Consider the following 22115-nt stretch of genomic DNA (forward strand, 5'->3'; position numbering starts at 1 on the left):
ATCTCAGTTGAGCACCCAATCACCAAAACGTCAATGGACGGATAACAAGTGCAAGATAACTCCATCAAAAGAAGGGCACAGGAGTTCCTCCCAGAAATCCCTCAAATTGACTACTGAACCCACCTAGAAGCATCTATCACCAAGCTGCAAAAAGCTATGGATCAACTGAAAGAAGAACAGCAAATTCAAAATAGCATGCTCTGCAAACTGCTGAAGGAACAACAGAAGCAAGGGCGTGAGCTATGGGAGCTGAAGCGCCAAAAGCTGTCTCTTGAAGGACCAGACACCCCACGGATTGAAGGAGCATCCATCTCCCAAAATAAAGGTTGTTGAGTCCTAATCTTAACTCTGTGATAACTTTTGCTATTAAAGATCTACCTTAGGAGACACATGAATAATAGTAATTAGTATCTTTATTTTTTTTATTATCTCCAAGTAAGCTATAAATTATTTTTCTCATCATCATTAAACATGAATAAAATAGCAGATTTTTTTAGAATAAGGAAACAGTTTTATTTTCGAGTTCTTAATAAGAAAGATTCAAATTATTTATATGTGGTGGCAATACTTTTTGTCTTCTGAATGAATGCTTGAACAGTGCATAATTTTTTATAGTGAGTTTATGAATGTTAAATTTGTTGGCTCTTGAAAGAATAATGAAAAAGGAGAAATGTTATTGATAATCTGAAAAATCATAAAATTAATTCTTGAAGCAAGAAAAAGCAGTGAATACAAAGCTTGCGAAAAAAAATGGCGAAAAATAAAAGAAAAAGAAAAAGCAAGCAGAAAAAGCCAAAAGCCCTTTAAACCAAAAGGCAAGGGTAAAAAGGATCCAAGGCTTTGAGCATTAATGGATAGGAGGGCCTAAAGGAATAAAATCCTGGCCTAAGTAGCTAAACCAAGCTGTCCCTAACCATATGCTTGTGGGGTGAAGGTGTCAAGTGAAAAACTTGAGACTAAGCGGTTAAAGTCATGGTCCAAAGCAAAAAGAGTGTGCTTAAGAACTCTGGACACCTCTAACTGGGGACTTTAGCAAAGCTAAGTCACAATCTGAAAAGGTTCACCCAGTTATGTGTCTGTGGCATTTATATATCCGGTGGTAATACTGGAAAACAAAGTGCTTAGGGCCACGGCCAAGACTCATAAAGTAGCTATGTTCAAGAATCAACATACTAAACTAGGAGAATCAATAACACTATCTGAATTCTGAGTTCCTATAGATGCCAATCATTCTAAACTTCAAAGGATAATTTGAGGTGCCAAAACTGTTCAGAAGCAAAAAGCTACTAGTCCCGCTCATCTAATGAGAATTTTAGCTTCATATAAAACTCTGAGATGTTATTGCCTCTTGATTTTCTTTCGATCCTATTTTATTTATCTAGTTGCTTGAGGACAAGCAACAGTTTAAGTTTGGTGTTGTGATGAGCGGATATTTTATACGCTTTTTGGAGGTATTTTCATATAGTTTTTAGTAGGATCTAGCTACTTTTTAGTATATTTTTATTAGTTTTTATGCAAAAATCACATTTCTGGACTTTACTATGAGTTTGTGTGTTTTTCTGTAATTTCAGGTATTTTTTGGTTGAAATTGAAGGACCTGAGCAAAAATCTGATTCAAGGCTGAAAAAGGACTGCAGATGCTGTTGGATTCTGACCTCTCTGCACTCGAAATGGATTTTCTTGAGCTACAGATACCTAATTAGTGCGATCTCAATTGCGTTGGAAAGTACACATCCTGGGCTTTCCAGCAATATATAATAGTCCATACTTTGCCCGAGTTGAGATCACGCAAACTGGCGTTTAACGCCAAGTCTCTACCCTATTATGGCGTTAAACGCCAGAACTGGCAAAAAAGTTGGAGATAAACGCCCAAACTGGCACAAAAGCTAGAGTTAAACGCCAGGAGCAGCCTATGCAGGTGAAAGCTTCAATACTCAGCCCAAACACACACCAAGTGGGCCCCGGAAGTGGATTTCTACACTATCTGCACTTAGTTACTCATTTTCTATAAACCTAGGTTGCTAGTTTAGTATAAAAACTACTTTTAGAGATTCATTTTTGTAACTCATGAGAATTTACATCTGAATTTTGTATCTTCTACGGCATGAGTCTCTAAACTCCATGGTTGGGGGTGAGGAGCTCTGCTGTGTCTCGATGGATTAATGCAATTGCTTCTGTTTTCTATTCAATCACGCTTGTTTCTGTTCTAAGATACTCGCTCGTGCTTAACCGTGATGAATGTGATGATCCGTGACACTCATCACCATTCTCAACCTATGAACGCGTGTCTGACAACCACTTCCGTTCTACCTTAGATTGAGTGTGTATCTCTTTGGTTCCTGGTTCACGAGTTTGATTGCCTCTCTTGACAACAGAGCATTTAAATCCGTGAGATAAGAGTATTTTGCTTTGCTTGTGCTTGCTAAGGTGTTTATAGATTCTATGCGTTAATTAGGGATGATTCTTTGAAATTGAGTTTTTGCTTGGTTTGCAAGTTTCTTCAAATTGTTTGAAAAATCCCCAAAAATTTAAAAATATGTTTGATTTTGCATCTTAGCCGGTTTTAGAGTCCTAGAGGAGGTTGAGAAGATTATGAGCCCTTCTTGATACACTTAAAAAAAGAAAAGAAAAAGAAGAGCCACGCGCAAGCACATAGTGCGCACGCGCGTCGGCTACGCATTTAAACTTTCTGGGCCAAGGACCAGAGAGTTGTGCCACTTTTGGGCCAACTCTGTGCCCCAACCCATGCGGACGCACGCTGTACGCATCCGTGCCCCTTTGCGTTTCCTTACCCACGTGTAGGCGCGTATAATGCCTCCGCGTCCTATCGTTAATCAACTCATCACCCAAGCAAAGGACCCGAGAGTTATGCTAACTCTGGGCCAGTTTTGTGCCTCTGGCCCAGCTCACTCGCGCAGACGCGCACCGTACGCGTCCGCGTCCCTTCCCAAATATCCCATCTATGCGCAAGTGTGGGTGGCGCTTCCGCGCCGATCCCTTATTCTCCCACCCACACGGACGCGCACAGTGCGCGCTCGCGTGGATTTAAAATTTCACTTACCCAGGGACGCGAAAGCCCTAGCACATTCGCGCAACCCTCACCTCAACATCTTTCCCTCTTCTCCTCTCTTCCTCCATCCCTAACTCCACTGTCTGCAACAGTCCGGCGAACACCACCACCATAGTCGCGACCCCCTCTTTCCTCATCCATTGCTCTTTCCTCTCTATCACCATTCTCACTTCTCTTTCCTCTCTCTCTCTCTCTCTCACCCGTCCCCACTCCCTGCTCCACCGCCATCGACAGCCGCGACTCCATTGTCACCGGTAAGCCTCCACCATGACCACCAACCCTCAGCCGGTCACACTTCTTCTCTATCTTCCTCTCTTCATCAACCGTCTGCTCTATTCAGTTCTGCTTCCCAGGTCTCTGCCTTCCCCTGTTCTGTTTCCTTTACTATTTTGCGTTAATTTTGTTAATTAGTTAGTTAGTTTATTTTAATTAGGTGGTTAGAGAATCTGAGCTGGATAGTGGATTTAGGCTTGTTTGAATTGATGATACTGTAAAAGTGTGGCTGTTTCATTGATTTTCCCCTATACTAATTTGATCTATTGATGCTGCTGCCTGGTTATTTGCTTTTGCTGAGTGCTGTTGGTTGAATTCCTGATCAAATTTGCACTTCATTGTTGGACTCAATCATGCTTAATTGTTTGAATTCATGCTGCTTGCAAGTGGAATGATTATTGTCTTAAAATGATATTTGCAATTTGAATTCAACGAATAGCATGCTACCTGAATTCATTATCTCTGTTCATTAAGTAGATTTGGTGCTGTATTTTAAGCCAGTATTTTTGTTCATTGTCCAAAGAAAGAATGGTATTTGTTGCTGGCTGGTTTAGTTTAAATTGCTTTTTGATGTTTTGTTGCTGCACGATTGGCTTAAATGTTCATTTCATATGAATTCACATGTGATTGCTGCGTGTTCAATGTCAATTATTCATATGGAATCTGAATTAATTGTTTGAATTTGGGAAATGGCCAATTTACTGCTGAAATGCTGCCGGATTTTTCCTAACCATATTTCATGAAATAACATTGTTTAATTGATGCAAAAAACTTCTATTTGACGATTTCTGTGTCAATAGAATTTTGTTTGCTGAATTTTGTTTACAAGTTTTGGTCATGCTTATTATATTCTTTGCTTGTTTACGATGTTAATTTACTTCTATGCACTAAATAGTTTGAGTAAATTTTCAGATTGACCATAAACTTGGTTTTCATTTGAAATTGAACCCCATTTGCTTGCTTTCACAAGGTTGATGATTTCTTCTACCTATGTGGCTAATGTGACTCATTTTCTCTATACCCAAATTACCTTTAGTCACATGGTGCATAAAATTTTCAACTCTTATCTCAACCTTGTGACCTTCATGCCTCATTGAAATTTGGTGTTTGAATTTTATTTATGTGCATTGTTCATTAAAGTTTTAATTTTACCAACACCATTTAATACAACCATAGTGATCCTTACATTAATTGATGACTTGTTTTTATATTGGTTACTTTTTGGCAATATCATATTTCATCATCAATGACTATATGCATTTCATGGTCGTGAGTATGCTTGCATTCCTATTTTGTACACTTCTTTTAATTGAGCCAATAACTGTCATATCACTGATTTTTGAACTAATTTCTAACTCTAACTTTATTAACCAACTGATTTCTTCCTTTTGTTTTAAACATAACCTCTTTTGATCATTCTTTTGAATATGTCGTTTCTTAGGCTCAATGAATAAGCAATGTGCAATTGTGGTTTGGATTCTTGGTTTGTGACTTGGTTTGAATTCTGAGTTTTGTTACTTGCATTCCAAGAATTCTCTTTTCTTCACTCACTTCATGAATATGTCCTACCTTGAGTGCTTTATATCTACTTGGCTAATTGCTTATATCATATCATAACTATTTTTCAGGATATCAGACAAAGAAAAAGCTATAGCCATCATTCCAAAGAAGAGAAAGCGCTCTAAAACCTCTACCCCTTCACCTTATGCTAATTATGCTAAGAATCTGTTGAATGATGTGGACATAGAGAATTAGCTACTCCTATCCACTGACCCAATCAAGTTCCCAAACCTCTACTGTGAGCTTCGCTTCCCTAAATTCTGGAAGACGAACCTGAACATTGAGAAGAAGCTAGTCCTTCCCAATGATGTGAGACGCGCCATCAACAGCCGTATTCTGGAGTTGGGCTTGGATTTTGTTGATAGAGATCTGGGAAAAATAAACATTTCGTGGGTGAGAGAATTCTACTGCAACTTCTTCTGTGCCACTCTTGATTCAGTCCATCTGCGGGGTAGAGAGATTATGATCACTGAGGTTGCTATTGGGGAGGCATTGCTCTGCCGACCTCGTACTGGTGACTCATGCGCTTGTCAGCAGGCAGAGGTAGCTATCCACTGCATGACCTTCGATTATGAGGTGCTGAAGCGCGTGATTGCCACACCTGACGCCCCTTAGGTGATGGATTATGGGAACAAGAAGCCCAAGGGGATGCTTTTCACTTATCTGTTGAGAGAAGCTAAGACTTGGCAGCATATATTCGCCCATTATGTCTTGCTCACCACTCACTTCTCAGAGATTCCGATGGATATGCTAGTTCTAATTGGTTGTGTGATGGAGGAGAAAGAGGTAGACTTCCCCCGGCTAATCAGGCAGAGTATGTGGCGCGTGCATATCCGTGGCCTTTTGCCATTCCCTACACTGGTCACCAGCATGATTGAGCTGGCTGATGTCCCGTGGGAGGACGATGATGTGACACCACCACCCCCAGATGACAACGACAAGGAGGTTACTATTCCATGGGGTGGATGGGTGCACGAGAAGCCTCCACCTAGACACCGTTCTCGAGCCAGAGGAGTGGTGGAGGCAGCTCAGCCCTCATCATCAGCAGCAGCAGCAGGACCCTCCTCTACTTCAGTCGCAGCATCTTTGCCACCACCACCTGCACTTGAGCCGACATACCTATTGATACAGTGCCTATTTTGCTTTATGGAGCGCAGCGAGCGTCGTATCGTGCGACATCTCGATCGCATAGACCAGGTGTTCATATCACATGGTATTGAGCTACCTCCGCTCCCATACTCTCCCACCTCCGACGAGCAGGATCAGGAGGAGGAGCATGTTGAGGAGCCGACTCATCAGGAAGAAGAGCATGTTGAGGAGCCGATTCAGTAGGAGGCACCACCAGAGACACAGGCCACCACAGAGGCTCAACAGCCCTCTGAAGACTCACAGCTAGTACCACAGCCTGAGCCTGAGCCACAGCCACAGCCTGAGCCCGAGCTATAGCACGGTGTGACTATTGATCCCCATCCCGAGCTTCAGTAGTAGCATCGAGGATGATGCTTCATCCTAAAGTATGGGGAGGTCACTGATGAACGGATAATTTATACGCTTTTTGGCATTGTTTTTATATAGTTTTCAGTATGATTTAGTTAGTTTTTAGTATATTTTTATTAGTTTTTAATTAAAATTCACATTTCTGGACTTTACTATGAGTTTGTGTGTTTTTCTATGATTTCAGGTATTTTCTGGCTGAAATTGAGGGACTTGAGCAAAAATCAGATTCAGAGGTTGAAGAAGGACTGCAGATGCTGTTGGATTCTGATCTCCCTGCACTCAAAGTGTATTTTCTGGAGCTACAGAACTCCAAATGGTGCGCTCTCAATTGCGTTGGAAAGTAGACATCCAGGGCTTTCCAGCAATATATAATAGTCCATACTTTGATTAAGGATAGATGACGTAAACTGGCGTTGAACACCAGTTCCATGCTGCATTCTGGAGTCAAACGCCAGAAATAGGTTGCAAAGTGGAGTTAAACACCAGAAACAGATTACAAACTGGCGTTCAACTCCAAGAGAAGCCTCTACACGTGTAAATCTCAATGCTCAGCCCAAGCACACACCAAATGGGCCCCAGAAGTGGATTTCTGCATTATTTACTCGTTTCTGTAAACCCTAGTAACTAGTTTAGTATAAATAGGACTTTTTACTATCTTTATAGAACATCTTTGATCAGTTTTATGCTATCTTAGACTTTCATGGCGGCTGGCCATTCGGCCATGCCTGGACCATTATGACTTATGTATTTTCAAACGGTAGAGTTTCTACACACCATAGATTAAGGTGTGGAGCTCTGCTGTTCCTCATGAATTAATACAAAGTACTACTGTTTTTCTATTCAATTCAAGCTTATTCCTATTCTAAGATATCCATTCGCACCCAAGAACATGATGAATGTGATGATTATGTGACGCTCATCATCATTCTCACCTATGAATGCGTGCCTGACAAACACTTCCGTTCTACATGCAAACAAGCTAGAATGAATATCTCTTGGATATCTAATACAGAGGACCGAGTCCGAGATATTAGAATCTTCGTGGTATAAGTTAGAACCCATGGATGGCCATTCTTGAGATTTGGAAAGTCTAAACCTTGTCTGTGGTATTCCGAGTAGGATCTGGGAAGGGATGGATGTGACGAGCTTCAAACTCGCGAGTGCTGGGTGTAGTGACAGATGCAAAAGGATAGTAAATCCTATTCCAGTATGATCGAGAACCGACAGATGATTAGCCATGCAGTGACAGCGCATTGGACCATTTTCACAGAGAGGATGGGATGTAGCCATTGACAACGGTGATGCCCTACATAAAGCTTGCCATGGAAAGGAGTAGGAATGGTTGGATGAAGACAGCAGGAAAGCAGAAGTTCAGAGGAACGAAAGCATCTCTATACGCTTATCTGAAACTCTCACCAATGAATTACATAAGTATCTCTATCCTATTTTAATTATATTTTAGTACACTATAATCTCTTAATACATTTGAATCCGCCTGACTGAGATTTACAAGGTGACCATAGCTTGCTTCAAGCCGACAATCTCCGTGGGATCGACCCTTACTCACGTAAGGTTTATTACTTGGACGACCCAGTGCACTTGCTGGTTAGCTGTGCGAAGTTGTGACAAAGAATTAAGATTATGAACGTGCGTATAAAGTTTTCAGCGCCATTACCAAGGAATGGAACCGTCACGATTTCTGTGCACCAAGTTTTTGGCGCCGTTGCCGGGGATTGTTCGAGTTTGGACAACTGACGGTTCATCTTGTTGCTCAGATTAGGTAATTTTATTTTAATTTTAAGATTTTTATTTCTTAATTTCGAAAAATAAAAAAAAATTATAAAATCATAAAACCAAAAATATTTTGTGTTTCTTGTTTGAGTCTAGAGTCAAGTTTTAAGTTTGGTGTCAATTGCATCTTTTTAATTTTCTAAAAATTATTTTCGAAAATTTCATGCATTACATTCTTCATGATCTTCAAGTTGTTCTTGGCCAGTCTTCTTGTTTGATCTTCATATTTTTTTGTCTTGTGTCTTTTCTTGTTTTTCATATGCATTTTCAATTTGTTAATGTCTAAAGAATAAAAATTTTTAAGTTTGGTGTCTTGCATGTTTTCTTTTCTTGAAAATTTTTCAAAAATAAGTTCTTGGTGTTCATCTTGACATTCAAAGTGTTCTTGGTGTTCATCTTAACATTCATAGTGTTCTTGCATGCATCACATGTTTTGATCTAAAATTTTCATGCATTGAGTCTTTTTGATGTTTTTCTCTTTCTTTATTAAAATTCAAAAATCAAAAAAATATCTTTCCCTTTTTCATTCATAAATTTTCGAAAATTTGAGTTGACTTTTTCAAAACTTTTTAAAATTTAGTTGTTTCTTATGAGTCAAATCAAATTTTTAATTTACAAATCTTATCTTTTTCAAATCTTTTTCAAAAATCAAATCTTTTTCATTTTTCTTTCATAATTTTCAAAAATTCCAAAATGATTTTCAAAAATATTTTTCTTATTTTGTTTCATAATTTCAAATTTTTACTAACAATTAATGTGATTGATTCAAAAAAATATTAAGTTTGTTACATGCCTAGTAAGAAAGGTTCAATCTTTAAACTCTAGAATCATATCTTTTTAGTTTCTTGTTAGTCAAGTAATCAACATTAATTTTCAAAATCAAATCTTTTTAAATTTCTTTTTCAAATCTTTTTCAAAATAAGTTTCAATCACATCTTTTCAAAATCAATTTCAAAATCTTTTCTAACTTCTTTTCTAACCTCTTATCTTTTTAAATTGATTTTCAAATCTTTTTCTATCAATCCTATCTTTTTGTTTCAATCATATCTTTTTCAAAACTACCTAACTAATTATCTCTCTCTAATTTTCAAAAATTCCTTCCCCTTTTTTTTTCAAATTTCTTTTTTATTAACTAATTGTTTTAATTTTTAATTTAATTTGATTTCAATTTTAATTTTCAAAATTTAACTTTAAATTTTATTTTTAATTTAATTAATTTTCGAAATTCCCTCTCTCTTATCTCCTTCTAATTATTTATTTATTTACTAACACTTCTCTTCATCTCAAAATTCGAACCCTCTCTTCCTCTTGGTGTTCGAATTTCTCTTCTTCTATTCTTCTATTCTTATACTCACATACAGGAATCTCTATACTGTGACATAGAGGATTCCATATTTTCTTTTGTGTTCTCTTCTTTTTCATATGAGCAGGAACAAGGATAAGAGCATTCTTGTTGAAGGTGATCCTGAACCTGAAAGGACTCTAAAGAGGAAGCTAAGGGAAGCTAAAGCACAACTCTCTGGAGAAAATCTGACAGAAATTTTCGAAAAAGAAGACAACATGGCCGAAAATAATAACAATGCAAGGAAGATGCTTGGTGACTTTACTGCACCAAATTCCAATTTACATGGAAGAAGCATCTCAATTCCTGCCATTGGAGCAAACAACTTTGAGCTTAAACCTCAATTAGTTTCTCTGATGCAACAGAACTGTAAATTTCATGGACTTCCATCAGAAGATCCTTTTCAGTTCTTAACTGAATTCTTGCAGATCTGTGATACTGTTAAGACCAATGGGGTTGATCCCGAGGTCTACAGGCTTATGCTTTTCCCGTTTGCTGTAAGAGACAAAGCTAGACTATGGTTGGACTCTCAACCTAAAGATAGCCTGAACTCTTGGGATAAGCTGGTCACGGCTTTCTTAGCCAAGTTCTTTCCTCCTCAAAAGCTTAGCAAGCTTAGAGTGGATGTTCAAACTTTCAGGCAGAAAGAAGGTGAATCCATCTATGAAGCTTGGGAGAGATACAAGGAATTGACCAAAAAGTGTCCTTCTGACATGCTTTCAGAATGGACCATCCTGGATATATTCTATGATGGTCTGTCTGAGCTATCAAAGATGTCACTGGACCATTCTGCAGGTGGATCCATTCACCTAAAAAAAACACCTGCAGAAGCTTAAGAACTCATTGACATGGTTGCAAATAACCAGTTCATGTACACTTCTGAGAGGAATCCTGTAAGTAATGGGACGCCTCAGAGAAAGGGAGTTCTTGAAATTGATACTCTGAATGCCATATTGGCTCAGAATAAAATATTGACTCAGCAAGTCAATATGATCTCTCAGAGTCTGAATGGATTGAAGGAATCATCCAACAGTACTAAAGAGGCATCTTCTGAAGAAGAAGCTTATGATCCTGAGAACCCTGCAATATCAGAAGTGAATTACATGGGTAAACACTATGGAAACACCTATAATCTCTCATGGAGAAATCATCCAAATTTCTCATGGAAGGATCAACAAAAGCCTCAACAAGGCTTTAATAATGGTGGAAGAAACAGGTTTAGCAATAGCAAGCCTTTTCCATCATCCACTCAGCAAAAGACAGAGAGTCCTGAGCAGGATCCATCTAGCTTAGCAAATATAGTCTCTGATCTATCTAAGGCCACTTTAAGTTTCATGAATGAAATAAGGTCCTCCATTAGAAATCTGGAAGCACAAGTGGGCCAGCTGAGTAAAAGGGTCACTGAAACCCCTCCTAGTACTCTCCCAAGCAATACAGAAGAGAATCTAAAAAGAGAGTGCAAGGCCATTGATTTAACCATCATGGCCGAACCTACAAGGGAGGGAGAGGACGTGAACCCCAGTGAGGAAGACCTCCTGGGACGTCCAGTGATCAACAAGGAGTTTCCCTCTGAGGAACCAAAGGAATTTGAGACTCATCTAGAGACCATAGAGATTCCATTAAACCTCCTTATGCCATTCATGAGCTCTGATGAGTATTCTTCTTCTGAAGAGAATGAAGATGCCACTGAAGAGCAAGTTGCCAAATACCTTGGTGCAATCATGAAGCTGAATGCCAAATTATTTGGCAATGAGACTTGGGAAGATGAACCTCCCTTGCTCATCAATGAACTAAGTGATCTGAATCAACTGAGATTGCCTCAGAAGAAATAGGATCCTGGAAAGTTCTTAATACCTTGTACCATAGGCACCATGACCTTTGAAAAGGCTCTATGTGACCTTGAATCAGGGATAAACCTCATGCCACTCTCTGTAATGGAGAAACTGGGAATCTTTGAGGTGCAAGCTGCCAGAATCTCATTAGAGATGGCAGACAACTCCAGAAAACAGGCTTATGGACTAGTAGAGGACGTGCTAGTAAAGGTTGAAGGCCTTTACATCCCTGCTAATTTCATAATCCTGGATACTGGAAAGGATGAGGATGAATCCATCATCCTTGGAAGACCCTTCCTAGCCACAGCAAGAGCTGTGATTGACGTGGACAGAGGAGAATTGATCCTTCAACTGATTGAGAACAACCTTGTGTTTAAAACTCAAGGATCTCCTTCTGTAACCATGGAGACGAAGCATGAAAAGCTTCTCTCACTGCAGAGTCAATCAAAGCCCCCACAGTCAAACTCTAAGTTTGGTGTTGGGAGGCCACAACCAAACTCTAATTTTGGTGTTGAACCCCCACATTCAAACTCTAAGTTTGGTGTTGGGAGGTTCCAACAATGCTCTGAACATCTGTGAGGCTCCATGAGAGCTCATTGTCAAGCTATTAACATTAAAGAAGCGCTTGTTGGGAGGCAACCCAATGTTATTTAATTATATCTATTTTATTTTCTCTTTGTTATTTCATGTTTTATTAGGTTGATGATCATGTGGAGTCACAAAAACTACTGAAAAAATCAAAAATAGAATGAAAAATAGCATTAAAAATAGCACACCCTAGAGGAGAGACATGCTGGCGTTAAACGCCAGAAACAAGCACTAAGCTGGTGTTTAACGCCAGAACCAAGCATCTACCTGGCGTTAAACACCAGAAACAAGCTACATTTACACGCCTAATTGGAGCAGGGATGTTAATTCCTTGGCCCCACAGGATCCCCACCACTTCTTCTCTCCTCTTCACATATTTTCATAACTCTCTTCCCCAAATAACTTCCATCAATCACCTACATTACTCCTCCAAAACCATCATACAACCCACCTACACCCACCCACTCAAATTCAACCCATCACTCTTTCCTTTTCACACATCATAACCACCTAAAATCCCCTTGGCCGAATACACATTCTCCCTCCATCTCCTCTATTTTCTTCTTTTTCTACTATTTTCTTTCTTCTTTTGCTCGGGGACGAGCAAACCTTCTATGTTTGGTGTGGTAAAAGCGTTGCTTTTTGTTTTTCCATAACCATTTATGACACCTAAGGCCAGAGAAACCTCTAGAAAGAGGAAAGGGAAGGCAAAAGCTTCTACCTCTGAGTCATGGGAGATGGAGAGATTCATCTGAAAAGCTCATCACTAAGAAAAGGATGGAGCAAACAAGAAATCATGGACCTCAACATGAGCATGAGGAAATTCCTCACCATGAAATCCCTGAGATGCCTCAGGGGATGCACTTTCCTCCACAGAATTATTGGGAGCAAATCAACACTTTCCTAGGAGAATTAAGTTCCAACATGGGACAACTAAGGGTGGAGCACCAAGAGCACTCCATCATCCTCCATAAAATTAGAGAAGTTCAAAGAGCTATGAGGGAGGAGCAAGAAAGACAAGGAAGAGACATAGAGGAGCTCAAGAGCACCATTGGTTCTTCAAGAAGAGGAAGACGCCACCCTCACTAAGGTGGACTCATTCCTTAATCTCCCTGTTTATTTATTTTCCTGTTTTTTTATTTTTGAGCTTTATGTTTTATTTATGTTTGTGTCTTTACTATATGATCACTAGTGTCTAAGTGTCTATGCCTTAAAGTTATGAATATGAATCCATCACCTCTCTTAAATGAAAACTATTTTAATTACAAAAGAACAAGAAGTACATGGTTTCGAATTCATCCTTGAAACTAGTTTAATTATTTAGATGTGGTGGCAATACTTTTTGTTTTCTGAATGTATGCTTGAACAGTGCATATGTCTTTTGAAGTTGATGTTTATGAATGTTAAATATGTTGGCTCTTGAAGAATAAGGAAAAAAGAGACATGTTATTTGATAATCTGAAAAATCATAAAAATGATTCTTGAAGCAAGAAAAAGCAGTGAATACAAAAGCTTGCAGAAAAAAAAATGGCAAAAAAAAAGAAAGAAAAAGAAAAAGCAAGCAGAAAAAGCCAAAAGTTCTTTAAACCAAAAGGCCAGAGCAAAAAGCCAATAGCCCTTAAAACCAAAAGGTAAGGGTAATAAAAAGGAACCAAGGCTTTGAGCATCAGTGGATAGGAGGGCCTAAAGGAATAAAATCCTGGCCTAAGCGGCTAAACTAAGCTATCCCTAACCATGTGCTTGTGGCGTGAAGGTGTCAAGTGAAAACTTGAGACTGAGCGGTTAAAGTCAAGGTCCAAAGCAAAAATAGAGTGTGCTTAAGAACCCTGGACACCTATAATTGGAAACTTTAGCAAAGCTAAGTCACAATCTGAAAAGGTTTACCCAGTTATGTGTCTGTGGCATTTATGTATCCGGTGGTAATACTGGAAAACAAAGTGCTTAGGGCCACGGCCAAGACTCATAAAGTAGCTGTATTCAAGAATCAACATACTGAACTAGGAGAATCAATAACACTATCTGAATTCTAAGTTCCTATAGATGCCAATCATTCTGAACCTCAATGGATAAAGTGAGATGCCAAAACTATTCAAGAGGCAAAAAAGCTACAAGTCCCGCTCATCTGATTGGAGCTAAGTTTCATTGATATTTTGGAATTTATAGTATATTCTCTTCTTTTTATCCTATTTGATTTTCAGTTGCTAGGAGACAAGCAACAATTTCAGTTTGGTGTTGTGATGAGCGGATAATTTATACGCTTTTTGGCATTGTTTTTACATAGTTTTCAGTATGATTTAGTTAGTTTTTAGTATATTTTTATTAGTTTTTAATTAAAATTCACATTTCTAGACTTTACTATGAGTTTGTGTATTTTTCTGTGATTTCAGATATTTTCTGGCTGAAATTGAGGGACTTGAGAAAAAATCAGATTCAGAGGTTGAAGAAGGACTGCAGATGCTGTTGGATTCTGACCTCCCTGCACTCAAAGTGGATTTTCTAGAGCTACAGAACTCCAAATGGCGCGCTCTTAATTGTGTTGGAAAGTAGACATCCAGGACTTTCTAGCAATATATAATACTCCATACTTTGATTAAGGATAGATGACGTAAACTGGCATTGAACGCCAGTTCCATGCTGCATTCTGGAGTCAAACGCCAGAAACAGGTTGCAAAGTGAAGTTAAACGCCAGAAACAGATTACAAACTGGCGTTCAACTCTAAGAGAAGCCTCTACATGTGTAAAGCTCAATGCTCAGCCCAAGCACACACCAAGTGGGCCCCAAAAGTGGATTTCTGCATCATTTACTCGTTGTAAACCCTAGTAACTAGTTTAGTATAAATATGACTTTTTACTATCTTTATAGAACATCTTTGATCAGTTTTATACTATCTTAGACTTTCATGGGGCTGGCCATTCGGCCATGCCTGGACCATTATCACTTATGTGTTTTCAAACGGTAGAGTTTCTACACACCATAGATTAAGGTGTGGAGCTCTGATGTTCCTCATGAATTAATACAAAGTACTACTATTTTTCTATTCAATTCAAGCTTATTCCTATTCTAAGATATCCATTCGCACCCAAGAACATGATGAATGTGATGATTATGTGACGCTCATCATCATTCTCACCTATGAATGCGTGCCTGACAAACACTTCCGTTCTACATGCAAACAAGCTAGAATGAATATCTCTTGGATATCTGGTGCACGAAATTGTGATCTCAGGCAACGGCACTAAAAACTCTGTACGCACGTCTTAATAAATTATTTTTCATTCACAACTTCGATACAACTAACCAGCAAGTGCACTGGGTCGTCCAAGTAATAAACCTTATGTGAGTAAGGGTCGATCCCACGGAGATTGTTGGTATGAAGCAAGCTATGGTCACCTTGTAAATCTCAGTCAGGCGGATATCAAAAGGTTATGGAGTTTTCGAAATTAAATAATAAATAAAATAAGGATAGAAATACTTATGTAAATCATTGGTGAGAATTTCAGATAAGCGCATAGAGATGCTTTCGTTCCTCTGAACCTCTGCTTTCCTGCTGTCTTCATCCAATCAATCCTACTCCTTTCCATGGCTGGCTTTATGTAAGGACATCACCGTTGTCAATGGCTACTTTTTATCCTCTCTGGAAAATGGTCCGTTGCGCTGTCACTGCATGGCTAATCGTCTGGAGGCATCACCCTTGCCAATGGCTGCATCCTATCCTCTTGTGAAAATGGTCCAAATGCTTTGTCACAGCACGGCTAATCATCTGAGGTTCTCGATCATACTGGAATAGGATTCACCCTCCTTTTGCGTCTGTCACTACGCCCAGCACTCGCGAGTTTGAAGTTCGTCACAGTCATTCAATCCCAGAGTCCTACTCGGAATACCACAGACAAGGTTAGACTTTTCGGACTCTCATGAATGCCGCCATCAATCTAGCTTATACCACGAAGATTCTGATTAAGAGATCCAAGAGATACTCATTCAATCTAAGGTGGAACGGAAGTGGTTGTCAGGTACGCGTTCATGGGAGAATGATGATGATTGTCATGTTCATCACATTCAGGTTGAAGTGCGAATGAATATCTTAGAAGCGGAATAAGTTGAATTGAATAGAAAAACAGTAGTACTTTGCATTAATCCTTGAGGAACAGCAGAGCTCCACACCTTAATCTATGGAGTGCAGAAACTCTACCGTTTGAAAATACATAAATGAAAGGTTCAGGCATGGCCGAATGGCCAGCCCCTCTGATCTAAGAACTAGGCGTCCCCAGATATCAAAGATGTTCAAAGATGTCTAATACAATAGTAAAAAGTCCTATTTATACTAAACTAGTTACTAGGGTTTACAGAAGTAAGTAATTGATGCATAAATCCACTTCCGGGGCCCACTTGGTGTGTGCTTGGGCTGTGCTTGAATGTTCCACGTGCAGAGGCTCTTTCTGGAGTTGAACGCCAGGTTATAACATATTTCTGGCGTTCAACTCTGGTTTGTGACTTGTTTCTGGCGTTTAACTCCAGACAGCAGCGTAGAACTGGCGTTCAACGCCTTTTTACGTCGTCTAAACTCGTTCAAAGTATGGACTATTATACATTTCTGGAAAGCCCTGGATGTCTACTTTCCAACGAAATTTTGAGTTCTGTAGCTCCAGAAAATTCACTTTGAGTGCAGGGAGGTCAGAATCCAACAGCATCAGCAGTCCTTTTTCAACCTCTGAATCTGATTTTTGCTCAAGTCCCTCAATTTCAGCCAGAAAATACCTGAAATCACAGAAAAACACACAAACTCATAGTAAAGTCCAGAAATGTGAATTTAACATAAAAACTAATGAAAACATCCCTAAAAGTAACTAGATTCTACTAAAAACATACTAAAAACAATGCCAAAAAAGCATATAAATTATCCGCTCATCACAACACCAAACTTAAATTGTTGCTTGTCCCCAAGCAACTGAAAATCAAATAGGATAAAAAGAAGAGAATATACTATAAATTCCAAACTATCAATGAAACATAGCTCCAATCAGATGAGTGGGACTTGTAGCTTTTTGCCTCTTAAATAGTTTTGGCATCTCACTTTATCCATTGAGGTTCAGAATGATTGGCATCTATAGGAACTCAGAGTTCAGATAGTGTTATTGATTCTCCTAGTTCAGTATGATAATTCTTGAACACAGCTATTTTATGAGTCTTGGCCGTGGCCCTAAGCACTTTGTTTTCCAGTATTTCCACCGGATACATAAATGCCACAGACACATAATTGGGTGAACCTTTTCAGATTGTGACTCAGCTTTGCTAAAGTCCCCAATTAGAGGTGTCTAGTGTTCTTAAGCACACTCTTCTTTTGCTTTGGACCTTGACTTTAACCGCTCAGTCTCAAGTTTTCACTTAACACCTTCACGCCACAAGCACATGGTTAGGGATAGCTTGGTTTAGCCGCTTAGGCCAGAATTTTATTCCTTTAGGCCCTCCTATCCACTGATGCTCAAAGCCTTGGGATCCTTTTATTTGCCCTTGCCTTTTGGTTTTAAGGGTTATTGGCTTTTTGCTCTTGCCTCTTGGTTTTAAGAGCTTTTGGCTTTTTCTGCTTGCTTTTTCTTTTTTTTTTTCTATAAGCTTTGTTCTTTGCTGCTTTTTCTTGCTTCAAGAATCATTTTTATGATTTTTCAGATTATCAAATAACATGTCTCCTTATCATCATTCTTTCAAGAGCCAACATATTTAACATTCTTAAACAACAACTTCAAAAGACATATGCACTGTTCAAGCATTCATTCAGAAAACAAGAAGCATTGTCACCACATCAATATAATTAAACTAAGTTCAAGGATAAATTCGAAACTCATGTACTTCTTGTTCTTTTGAATTAAAACAGTTTTCATTTAAGAGAGGTGATGGATTCATAGGACATTCATAACTTTAAGACAAGGTTACTAACTACTAATGATCATGTAATAAGACACAAACATGGATAAGCACTTAACATTAAGAAAACGAAAAACAGAAAATAAGAACAAGGAATGAGTCCACCTTAGTGATGGTGGCATTTCCTTCTTGAGGAACCAATGATGTCCTTGAGCTCTTCTATGTCTCTTCCTTGTCTTTGTTGCTCCTCCCTCATTGCTTTTTGATCTTCTCTAATTTCATGAAGGATGATGGAGTGCTCTTGATGTTCCACCCTTAATTGTCCCATGTTGGAACTTAATTCTCCTAGGGAGGTGTTGATCTGCTCCCAAAAATTCTGTGGAGGAGAGTGCATCCCTTGAGGTATCTCAGGGGTTTCTTAATGACGAGCTTCTTCATGTGCCTGTTGAGATCCATGAATGTGCTCTCTTGTTTGCTCCATCCTTTTCTTAGTGATGGGCTTGTGAGATGAATCTTTCCATCTTCCATGGCTCAGAGGTGGAAGCAATTGTCTTCCCTTTCCTCTTTCTTGAGGTTTCTCTGGCCTTAGGTGCCATTAATGGTTATGGAAAAACAAAAAAAGCTATGCTTTTACCACACCAAACTTAGAATGTTGCTCGCCCTCGAGCAAAAGAAGAAAGAATAGAAGAAGAAGAAGAAGAAGAAGAAGAAGAAGAAGAAGAAGATATGGAGGAGATGGAGGGATGTGTGTATTCGGCCATATGGGTGGGATTGGGTGGGAAAGAGATGTTGAATTTTGAAGGTAGGTGGGTGGATGGATGTGAGTAGTAAATGGAAGACAGAAGGGATGACCATGAATGGAGGGTTATATATAGGGAAGGGAGGGAGGTAAGGTTTATGGGAAAGAGTGGATGTGGGATTGTGTGAAAGAGGGGTGAGAAGAAGTGAGTGGAGGTAGGTGTGGATCCTGTGGGGTCCACAGATCCTGAGGTGATCCTGTGGGGTCCACAGATCCTGAGGTGTTCAAGGATTTACAACCTTGCACCAAATTAGGCATGCAAAATGCCCTTGCACACAACTCTGGGCGTTCAGCGCCAGATTGGTGCTTGTTCTGGGCGTTGAACACCCATTTGTTGCCCATTTCTGGCGTTGAACGCCAGAACCATGCTTGTTCTGGGCGTTCAGCACCAGTTCTTCTCCAGGGTGCAATTCTGGCGTTCAAACGCCCAGATGCTGCCCATTTTGGGCGTTCAGCGCCAGAACCATGCTCTGTTCTTGCGTTGAACGCCAGTAAGGTCTTCCTCCAGGGTGTGATTTTTCTTCTGCTGTTTTTGATTCCGTTTTCAATTTTTATATTTATTTTGTGACTCCACATGATCATGAACCTAATAAGACATGAAAAATAATAAAAATAGAAATTAGATAAAAATTGGGTTGCCTCCCAACAAGCGCTTCTTTAATGTCAATAACTTGACAATGGACTCTCATGGAGCCTCACAGATGTTCAGAGCATTGTTGAGACTCTCCAACACCAAACTTAGAGTTTGGATATGGGAGCTTAACACCAAACTCAGAGTTTGGTTGTGGCCTCCCAACACCAAACTTAGAGTTTGACTGTGGGGGCTCTGGTTAACTCTGCAATGAGAGAAGCTTTTTATGCTTCCTCTCCATGTTTACAGAAGGATGACCTCGAGTTTTAAACACAAGGGAGTCCTCATTCAATTGAAGGACTAGTTCGCCTCTGTCAACATCAATCACAGCTCTTGCTGTGGCTAGGAAGGGTCTTCCAAGGATGATGGATTCATCCTCATCCTTCCCAGTATCCAGGACTATGAAATCAGCAGGGATGTAAAGGCCTTCAACCTTTACTAACACGTCCTCTACTTGTCCATAAGCCTGTTTTCTTGAACTGTCTGCCATCTCTAATGAGATTTTAGTAGCTTGCACCCCAAATATTCCCAGTTTCTCTATTACAGAGAGGGCATGAGGTTTATCCCTGAACCAAGGTCACACAGAGCCTTATCAAAGATCATGTTGCCTATGGTACAAGGTATTATGAACTTTCCAAGATCCTGTTTCTTCTGAGGCAATGTCAGTTGATCCAGATCACTCAGTTCATTACTGAACAAGGGAGGTTCATCTTCCCAAGTCTCAATACCAAATAATTTGGCATTCAGCTTCATGATTGCACCAAGGTACTTGGTGACTTGCTCCTCAGTAACATCCTCATTCTCTTCAGAAGAGGAATACTCATCAGAGCTTATGAATGGCATAAGGAGGTTTAATGGAATCTCTATGGTCTCTAGATGAGTCTTAGATTCCTTTGGTTCCTCAAAGAGAAGCTCCTTATTGATCACTGGACGTCCCAGGAGGTCTTCCTCCTTGGGATTCACGTCCTCTCCTTTCTTCACAGGTTCGGCCATGGTGATTAATTCAATGGCCTTGCACTCTCCTTTTGGATTTTCTTCTGTTTTGCTTGGAAGAGTACTAGGAGGGATTTCAGTGATCCTTTTACTCAGCTGGCCCACTTGTGCCTCCAAATTTCTAATGGATGACCTTGTTTCATTCATGAAACTCACAGTGGCCTTAGATAGATCAGAGACTAAGTTTGCTAAATTAGAGGTATTTTGTTTAGAGTTCTCTGTCTGTTGCTGAGTGGATGATGGAAAAGGTTTACTATTGTTAAACCTATTTCTTCCACCATTATTAAAGCCTTGTTGAGGCTTTTGATCCTTCCATGAGAAATTTGGATGATTTCTCCATGATGGGTTATAGGTGTTTCCATAAGATTCACCCACATAATTTACCTCTGCTATTGCAGAGTTTTCAGGATCATAAGCTTCTTCTTCAGAAGATGCCTCTTGAGTACTGTTGGATGTAGCTTGCATTCCATTCAGACTTTGAGAAATCATATTGACTTGCTAAGTCAATATTTTATTCTGAGCCAATATGGCATTCAAAGTATCAATTTCAAGAACTCCCTTCTTCTGAGGTGTCCCATTGCTCACAGGATTCCTCTCAGAAGTGTACATGAACTGGTTATTAGCAACCATGTCAATGAGTTCTTGAGCTTCTGCAGGCGTTTTCTTTAGGTGAATGGATCCACCTGTAAAAGTATCCAATGACATTTTGGCTAGTTCAGACAGACCATCATAGAATATATCCAGGATGGTCCATTCTGAAAGCATGTCAGAAGGACACTTTTTGGTCAGTTGCTTGTATCTTTTCCAAGCTTCATAGAGGGATTCACCTTCTTTCTGTCTGAAGGTCTGAATATCCACTCTAAGCTTGCTCAGCTATTGAGGAGGAAAGAACTTGGCTAAGAAAGCCTTGACCAGCTTATCCCAAGAGTTCAAGCTATCCTTAGGTTGAGAGTCCAACCATACTCTAGCTCTGTCTCTTACAGCAAAAGGGAAAAGCATGAGCCTGTAGACTTCATGATCTACTCCATTAGTCTTAACAGTATCACATATTTGCAAGAATTCAGTTAAGAACTGAAAAGGATCTTCAGATGGAAGTCCATGAAACTTGCAGTTCTGCTGCATTAGAGAAACTAATTGAGGTTTAAGCTCAAAATTTTTTGCTCCAATGGCAGGAATGGAGATGCTTCTTCCATGTAAATTGGAATTAGGTGCAGTAAAGTCACCAAGCATCCTCCTTGCATTATTATTATTTTCGGCTGCCATCTCCTCTTCCTGTTCGAAAATTTCTGAAAGGTTGTCTCTGGACTGTTGTATTTTAACTTCTCTTAGTTTCCTTTTCAGAGTCTTTTCAGGTTCTGGATCTGCTTCAACAAGAATATTCTTGTCTTTGCTCCTGCTCATATGAAAAAGAGGGACAGAAAAATAATAATAATAGGGGTCCTTTTTACCACAGTATAGAGGTCCCTGTGTGAGTAGAAGAAAAGAAGAAGAAAAAATTCGAACACAGATGGAAGAGGGGGTTCGAATTTGGGTGAGATGAAGTGTTAGTAGATGAATAAATAAATAGAAGGAGATGAGAGAGAAGAAGAATTTTCGAAAATAATTTTTTGAAAAAGAGTTAGTGATTTTCGAAAATAGCTTTTGAAAAAGCTTAGTAATTTTCGAAAATTAAAATCAAAAATTAAAATAATTAGTTAATTAAAAAGAAATTTTGAAAAAGAGGGAATATATTTTCGAAAATTAGAGAGAGAGTTAGTTAGGTGATTTTGAAAAAGATAAGAAACAAACAAAAAGTTAGTTAGTTAGTTGAAACAAATTTGAAAATCAATTTTGAAAAGATAAGAAGATAAGAAGTTAGAAAAGATATTTTAAAATCAAT

The 22115-nt window shown here is 39.2% G+C and overlaps 2 non-coding genes across 2 annotated transcripts; one reads left to right on the plus strand and one right to left on the minus strand.

Moving 5' to 3' along the window:
* Positions 1–10144: 10144 nt before the first annotated feature.
* LOC112732130 (small nucleolar RNA R71) lies at positions 10145–10252 on the minus strand. Its single transcript, XR_003167867.1, has one exon. It is a non-coding gene; the product is annotated as a small nucleolar RNA R71 (small nucleolar RNA).
* Positions 10253–20995: 10743 nt separating this feature from the next.
* LOC112731547 (small nucleolar RNA R71) lies at positions 20996–21103 on the plus strand. The gene has a single exon (XR_003167320.1). It is a non-coding gene; the product is annotated as a small nucleolar RNA R71 (small nucleolar RNA).
* The last annotated feature ends 1012 nt before the right edge of the window (positions 21104–22115 follow it).

This window comes from Arachis hypogaea, chromosome 12 (assembly GCF_003086295.3).
Source record: "Arachis hypogaea cultivar Tifrunner chromosome 12, arahy.Tifrunner.gnm2.J5K5, whole genome shotgun sequence".
NCBI classification, from domain to species: Eukaryota; Viridiplantae; Streptophyta; class Magnoliopsida; order Fabales; family Fabaceae; genus Arachis; species Arachis hypogaea.